This window comes from Amblyomma maculatum, chromosome 1 (assembly GCF_055883805.1).
Source record: "Amblyomma maculatum isolate TAMU_Amacu chromosome 1, ASM5588380v1, whole genome shotgun sequence".
NCBI classification, from domain to species: Eukaryota; Metazoa; Arthropoda; class Arachnida; order Ixodida; family Ixodidae; genus Amblyomma; species Amblyomma maculatum.
In genome coordinates, this window is record NC_139344.1 from 131,230,363 (window position 1) to 131,237,958 (window position 7,596).

General features: G+C 44.5%; 1 long non-coding RNA gene across 2 annotated transcripts in view; it reads right to left on the reverse strand.

The window, feature by feature from the left end:
* Positions 1-7,046, reverse strand: part of LOC146203928 (uncharacterized) — an 83,343-nt gene extending 76,297 nt beyond the window's left edge. The window contains exon 1 of one of the 2 annotated variants that reach the window (XR_014702565.1): positions 6,891-7,046. This is a non-coding gene — a long non-coding RNA (uncharacterized LOC146203928). Of the gene's footprint in view, positions 1-6,773 lie in introns of both variants that reach the window. The other variant, XR_014702564.1, reaches the window with a different exon arrangement.
* Positions 7,047-7,596: the final 550 nt, after the last annotated feature.

The window sequence follows — 7,596 nt, forward strand, 5'->3', positions numbered from 1 at the left end:
AATATTTCTTCTTTTCGTTACCTTCGCCCACATCCTGTGGTGCCTTTTCTGATGCCACCAAACAATGTTTCTGGACCTTCAATTTTGGTAGCCTTAATTTTACTTCTTCCAACCAAGCCGTTCTATGCGGGAAACATACCGGTACCGTCAATGACGTCATCATGTGCCCCCCACGCGCCGCTGTGTGGTGCGGAGAAGCCTGATAGCCGAAGCTGTTTAAATCGCTATTTGCGCTATTATTTGAAATGCTAGCACGAAGATATCTCGCATGCTTAACCTGGAAGCTGTAATCATTCGATTCCTCGAAACTCATCAAAATCTACAACCGGTGCTATTTCCCTTTAACCCCTTAACCGTTTCGGACGAGCTGCGCTCGTCCTTGCAATGCCGTCCCCAAACCGTTTTGGACGACTGTAGCTCGTCCTTGCTGAATAGGTTCTTCCCTTCAGCGTTTCGAACGAGCAGCTCTCGTTTGTGGCTTAGATGGCATTTTGCTCGACAGATGGCAGCACTGACCTGTTGACTTCGTTTTTTTCTACCACATAAACGTCTTTTACGTATGGCAGCATAATAACCGAAATCAGCACGAAAAAAATAAGTAGTTTTGTTAAGAATTTCGTTGATATAACAAAACGGTTAAGGGGTTAAAGGCTTTCGCCTTAATACAGCGCTCGATGTCATGCTGACGCCACATGTAACGGAAAAGGACAGCCTCAGTGTCACTGCCTACCTTCAGTGTGCAGAAGCAGCCCGACGACTTGCCCAGCTGCGCATAAAAAGCCAGCAAGGCACCAATGCCTAACATAACCTACAATGACAATTACAAGCCAGGAGACCGACTCTAGGTTTGGATGCTGAATCACCATCGTGGATTTAATGAAAACCATAAATTTTATGCTGCTGTTTCCACAAATTAAGTTCACTCATCTAGATGAAATGGGCTATGGAATTGTCCCCAGATGTTACTGACAGCACCCCAGGGGTGATACATGTCCAGAAATTGCATGTTGTGTGCCTAAAGCCCTATTATAACTGATGGACACTGTGTTTATATTTTGCTTGATGTTTATTTTTGCCTACCTTTCTATTCAATGTAGAGCATTGGGCTGATGCTTCTTTGAGGGGGAAGTCATACCGCAAAGCTGTTTTTTTTTTCACGCTTTACGCCACCTGGACGCAGCTTTTACTTTTTTTTGTTGTACAGTGATGCACAGAGATTTACCTCGAGTAATTGCAACAACACAACACTGCTTCTATATTGTTCCTGATCATTGTACTTGGAAGGTTTACCTCTGCTTCCTTGTTGCCTTTAAACTGAGCACTGGGCATTCTGTTGTTCGATGACCAGTGCCTTTGTTGTGATTGGCACCTTGTTGCAACGAAATAAACTCTGAAGGTGAATCCAGTGTGCACATAATGCTGTCAAACAGAGTACTGAGTTCTTTTTGGCTGATAGTAAATGATGGAATAAGAACACATGGTTGCAAAGAGCATATGCAGGCTCCTCAAGAAGTTACCTATGCTCCTTCTGCCAATCGCCTGTTAATCGGTGTAGTGAACCACTAGTTTAAGAAACACTATCACCAGCCAAATTATTCATTAGAACGCAACGTTTCGGGACCAACTCGGTCCCTTCCTGAGGGGCGACTAAAGTTCGAGGCCCGCAGTAGCAGGCAGCGGCCTATGCTTCGCCAATCTGAAGAAGAGTGGCTACACACGCGCCTTTATTCAATGTGCTTCCCGCCGTCAAGTCAGCAGGACAAGAGGGTCGGTCAGCATAGAAACGACGAAGCGGCCTCGCATTGTGCTTTCATAAGTAGCGGGCACCAGTGAGGCGCTTGCACGCATCCTGTGCAAACACGTCTGTGTGTCGCAAAAACCTACCTCAACAGTCGGCCGCTTTCTGCCGCTACCAAAAGGCCGTATTCCCAGAGAAAAACAACCAGGCGTTATTTATAAAATCCCGTGCTCCGAGTGCCCGGCCTCATATATCGGCGAAACGAAAAATATCTGTCGGCGGGTATTGTAGCACAAAAAATCACGTCCGGCAATTGAACTCGAAAAGCAACCCCTCGCCGAGCACTGCGAACGCGCCGACCACAAAATCGCCTTTGAGGAGGTGAACATACTTGACGTGGAGACCAATCCTTTCAAAAGATGTCACGTCTTTTTTTGGCTCCTCCGGCTGACAGCTGAAGCAGTGAATAGGAATCCAGGGACGCTACCCTCCGTGTACACAACTGGACTTCGCCACGTGTTGGGAAAGAAGCATAGGCCGCTGCCTGCTACTGCGGGCCTCGAACTTTAGTCGCCCCTGAGGAAGGGACCGAGTTGGTCCCGAAACGTCGGGTTCTAATAAATAATTTGGTTGGTGATAGTGTTTCTAAAACTTTTGTTTCAAGTACCCAACCAGGCGGAGTTCCACCGAAGATGTTCTCGTTCAAGCCAATGAACCACTAGGAAAAGCTTTAGGCCTTTCCAGTGACAGGCATCATAAAGAACCGATGAGTGTGGAGGGCAAGTCTATTTGCCATGTCTTAACCTAGTCAGAGCCTGCATAAAGGCACATAAAAGAACTTGATAAAAAGTTATCTAGCTCATTTTGGATATGTTGACATTCATCTAGCAGTAGTTATGGCTGACTGCATGGTAGTGTAGCCTAGCCCCTGAAATCTGCTTCCAAAAATTGATGTCAACATACGCAGTTTACTTGTGCAATCCGCTGGTGTTGGCAACACCTGTACTTTTGTTTTTGTATTTTGTATTTTCCAGTCTACAAGAGTTCTGTTTCTTGCTGTCTTTGTTTGAGACTCTTTTGACAACTTGGAAAATCTTTCTTTTTGCAGAGTTCAAAGCCTGGAAGGACCATATGGAAATCTGTGAAGTGGCTCATTTTGTTAGTGGCAGGCCAAGGCATCCAACACTAGGAATGGCTAAGTGTCCTTGCCATTGCATTACAGTGAGAAAGGGGAAGGGGGGATTTTGTCAAATGTAAAATTACAAAGCAGTATAAAGTATGACTGTCACTATTTTTTCTACAGTGGCAGGATATGTGCAGTGTATCAAGGTGAAAATTGCAGTTACTAGAAAGAATACCATCAGCATTCTCTTCAGTAATTTAGAAAGTTGCATCTGCATACCATGCAGGTTTTTGCAAATGCACATCTGTTTGTTAGCCGACTTTGAAAAATATGAGGGCTGAAGAACCTGCTCCCCATCATGTTCAAAATAGGCCGTGCTTATATGCCTAAGTTGCTTCTGACATTGACATGGAGCTTTTGATTTTGTATACACATGCTATCCGAATAAAACGTGCCTACGAATTTTGTATATTTAATGAACTCAAGCATGTGATGGCTCACATGCATGACATTGTTAATGATGGTCCCCAAGATACACAGCATTCAATTGATGCTAATTATGTGAAGTTAGCTGCCCGTTAACCCTGTAACTGCCAAATTAACTTTTGAAAAAAATACTAACATCGCCAGGTTTAGTTGTAATGTTTTTATGCCATTCTAATTCTAAAAAAGTTTCCTTCATTAGTAAAGCATGCTGTCACTTCACCATCGGTTTTTTTTTCTTTACCAGTGTGTGCACATCGCAAATGGGGTCAGAGTAACTGTCGGGTACAAATTCTAGATTGTCAGCGAAGCTGTTGTCTGAACTACTTCAAGAAAGAGCTCTTTTTTGTTGAGGCATCACCGCCACCAGCACTCATTGTGTGTGGCACTATCTTAAAATGACTTTGGTCATGCCAAAAATGTGTGCTAAAGACTGAAATACACATTTTTTCTCATGGATAACTACTGCTCTGTAGAGTTGAAAATGCAATCGATGAATTTACCAAATCTATTCCTTTTCTTTGGCAGTGCAAGCAATGTAACAGCAGGTCAGACAAGTGCTACTTGTTACTGGCAATACTGGCACAATTGCCAATGGCAAATGAAGCTCTGAGCTAAAGGACTAAGCCAGCATATGGTTTTGTGGATGCAGAAAGCTATGTGTAGTTTGTCTAATTAAGTTTGTACACAGTCGTCTGAAAGATTCTCAACATTTTTACAATGATTATTGCAGGCCTGCAATGAGAAACTAGAATATTCACTTTACCTAGAAAAGTGATGCAGCTTCAATAGAGGCAATATGTGAAAATGCCCGTATGATATGCAGCAGTGTTAGCAGTGCACAATAAAGGTTCCCAAGAGGCTAAAATAGTGGCCCTCCTACAGCCTGGAAATAAAACCCCATGTACACTTTGCTGGTATGCACAGAAATACTGCCTTTCGATAACTAGACATAGGCTGCACCTACCTCTACCATCTGTGTTTGCCTTGGATTGCAATGCCTTATGTAACGTGCATAAAGGGATTGTACTTTATTTTGTAATCAATTTCACATGTACATTTTGGTGAACCGTCTGCAGCCACAGGGCCTGCTTTTGAGCTGCATTGATAGTCTTTTCCTCGTGGAAGTTTACAGTTGACAAGTGCTCTGTTCGGTTTATGGGGTTTAATGTCCCAAAGCGAGTTTGGCTACAAGGGATACTGTAGTGGGCAGCTCCAGAAAATTTTGACCGCCCGGGGTTTTTTATGTGCACTGACATCGCAAAGTACAAAGTCGCCGTGCATTTCGCCTCCATCAGCTGCCACCGTGGCTGAGAGTAAACCTATATCCTTGGGATCAACAATCAAGCTCTCTTATCACTGAGCCACCATAGCAGGGTACAAGTGAACATGGCTGAAAACAGATAAATGGCATGAAAAGGTTTTACAGCTGGTGTACTTATAGGCATAAGTTCAGGTGCAGAAACATTTTCTACAAAATTTTGCCTTGCAAACAAGCAACATTTGTGCACAACCTGCGCTGTGTGTAAGGAGGCTGCAGTGACAAAACCGGCACCTGTTTCCAAAGCTAAGGTAAAGTTTGGCCACAAAGCTGCATATGCAAAAAATGAAATGATGCATTTTGAAAAGCCCAATGCTCAGCTTCATTCAAAGATGTGTACAAAGCCAAACTTCCTTTCGCCAAACACGAAATCGAGGTTTCCTGCGCAGCTGTTGTACATAAGCTGCCCATCTCAAAACCGATAATCAAAAGTTTCGCACCTTGATTAACTGTGAGGCATCCATTTTTATTACATGCTTCAAGCCTACTCAAGCTGTTGGGCTATTTAAATGCTCTTTTTTACATAAACCTAACTCGTTAGCATTGTGCAAATTATTGCAGTGCAAGTTTGCCAGCTGGCTAATGTGCCTCATTTAAAATGATGCACTCTTGCCTGCAACCAAGCTCGAAGCATGCATACAAAACTAGCCAGGGTTCTTCAATAAATTTGCATTTCGGAAACGCCCTAGAGCCTGAAAGTTGCAAGGAATGGAGATTGCTAAATGGCCTTTTTTCAGCTGCACAGTGCATTCAATAAGCTCAAGCTTATGACACTGTTTGGCAGTAAAGTCTTCTACTGGCCTGATTGGTGCACTATCCACATAAAAGCATTGGCACTCGTGCTGAGCAGGTCTAGAATAGGAGCTGTTAAATGGTTCACAAGGCAGAGCACAAGCTGCTTTATTCTAGGTGTAGGAAATTACCAATATTACAAAATGGAGAGAGGGTACGTAGACAGGACAGGAAAGGAAATGGCTGACTAAATATTCTCAGCCTGTGCAGTCATCTGTCTGACTGTTGGGTCAAACGCTAAGCAACCACTTTTAAGAAAGGGCTAATGGTGCGTTAAAATTACAGTCTTGGGCTCGCCTCACGGTAAAGGCGGTAGTACAGCCGCCCTGATTTTGAACAATATAGCGCGGCGTCGACGAAACTGCTGCTCAGCGCCTTATCACGGCGATAAGCGTGCAACACGGCGAGAGTTCGCGCACGCGCATGAAGAGAGAGCGTCTTCTGCTACGCTGTTCGGATCACAAAGACACACGCCCTGCCAGTGCCACAATATCTGTTTGCGACGTTCCACATTCTTGCGCATGCACGAGCTCTCGCCGTGTTGCACGCTTATCGCCGTTGTGAGGTGCTGACCAGCAGTTTGGTCGCTGTACTTCCCTCTTTTGCTGTATTAAATAGCCGTATTGCTGACACAAGCTGCAAGTCTGCGAAGTGTTCACAAGACACACTGCTTTCAAGCAATGTAAACCTTGAACGCCACTACTTCTACCGTTCCACTAGCACAAGCAGCAAGCATCGGTGCCGGAGAGCTTCTAGCAAAGAACACTCAGAAGCATAAAAGTCGCACAAAAAAGTGCCTCGGTAGTAGTTAAACCGCTTGCGTTTTTCATTCCATGAGGTGAATGAAAATGCGGTGCCGTTCCGAATGTCACCAACAGAGCGAGGGGTGCAGACAAGAGTAGTAACCAAAGGAGAAATCTTTCTCCCCTACCGTGGTGGCATTCTATGCCATCGGGAGCAGTTCCCTCGAATACCGCGCGATGGGCCCTACGTAGCCGCAGTAGTCATCAATGTTCCGGGCGAGGAAAAAAGGTTAATAAATTATATTAAAAGCGATGGAATTCGGGCAAACATCAGTAAGCAGATCAGAATAGAGTTTTGACAGCGAGAAAAAAGCCTACATTTTCTGTCCTGATTTAACCTTCTTAGTCCCGGCGTCACCCATTCCTTGGCACTTAGGTGCACACTTCTGAACCTAAGCACAAAGATGTAACTTTCATAAAGCACAAAACAACCGGCGCAACAAAACGCAACATCGGGAATAATCGCGCCGTCGCGAGGACGTGCGGCGGCCCTTTAACGTCTTACGTCCTTACCTGCAAGAAAAAGCAGCACCTTGGATGCAGGATGTGTTCTTTATTAGCGAGGACCGTTAAATTTCGTTGTGGGTAAACATTCAGGACGAGAAATCGTCAAGAAAGACGGCCACTTACACGTCTCAGCGCAAAACATGAAGGCAGCCATCTTGAATGTTGTTGTTTTTTCCTTTTTGGTGTAAATGCACGACAGATGACGCGAGGCGCTAAAAAACGATAATGGTGATAATGGCCGCAAATTGAATTTGCAATTTTGGCCCAGAAAATTGAAGTGCAAAAAAATCGAGTGCACTATGAAGAATAAACCTGCGGAAGCGCGGCATAGACATGGTAGAAGTTGGCATAGACCTTGGCGCGGCCTCGAGCGCCCGCTCAAAACGGTTTAAATGCCGCGCCAAAATGTGCCGCGTGCTCTGGTGTTTAAAAATGTAGGGCGGAGTTCGGAGGTCGGCTTGTTTATCGTTGTCTTTCGCAATTTTTTTCATTATGGCGCGGTTTTTTTTTTTGCTTGGGTATATGTGGCAAATACATTTTGTGCATTAAAAGATCATATTGTATTAAAAATATTTACTTTGATAGCAGATGTTCCGCTAGTGGTGCTCTTGTAGCGTGTTTCGGAAGTTGGTGCCAAGGTCAATGTACAACTGGTCGCGCAACTTGGAAGAAAACGCGTGCAGCTGCCTACTGCCAGCGGCATCAACTCGATGATGAGGGCTCCTGCGAACTGTGAGGCAAATTACTAGCGCACAGAAAATAAGATCTGCCAGAACTCCAAAGAACTAGAAAGTAAACATAATATTCGCGCTCAGGAATGAATGCAGTT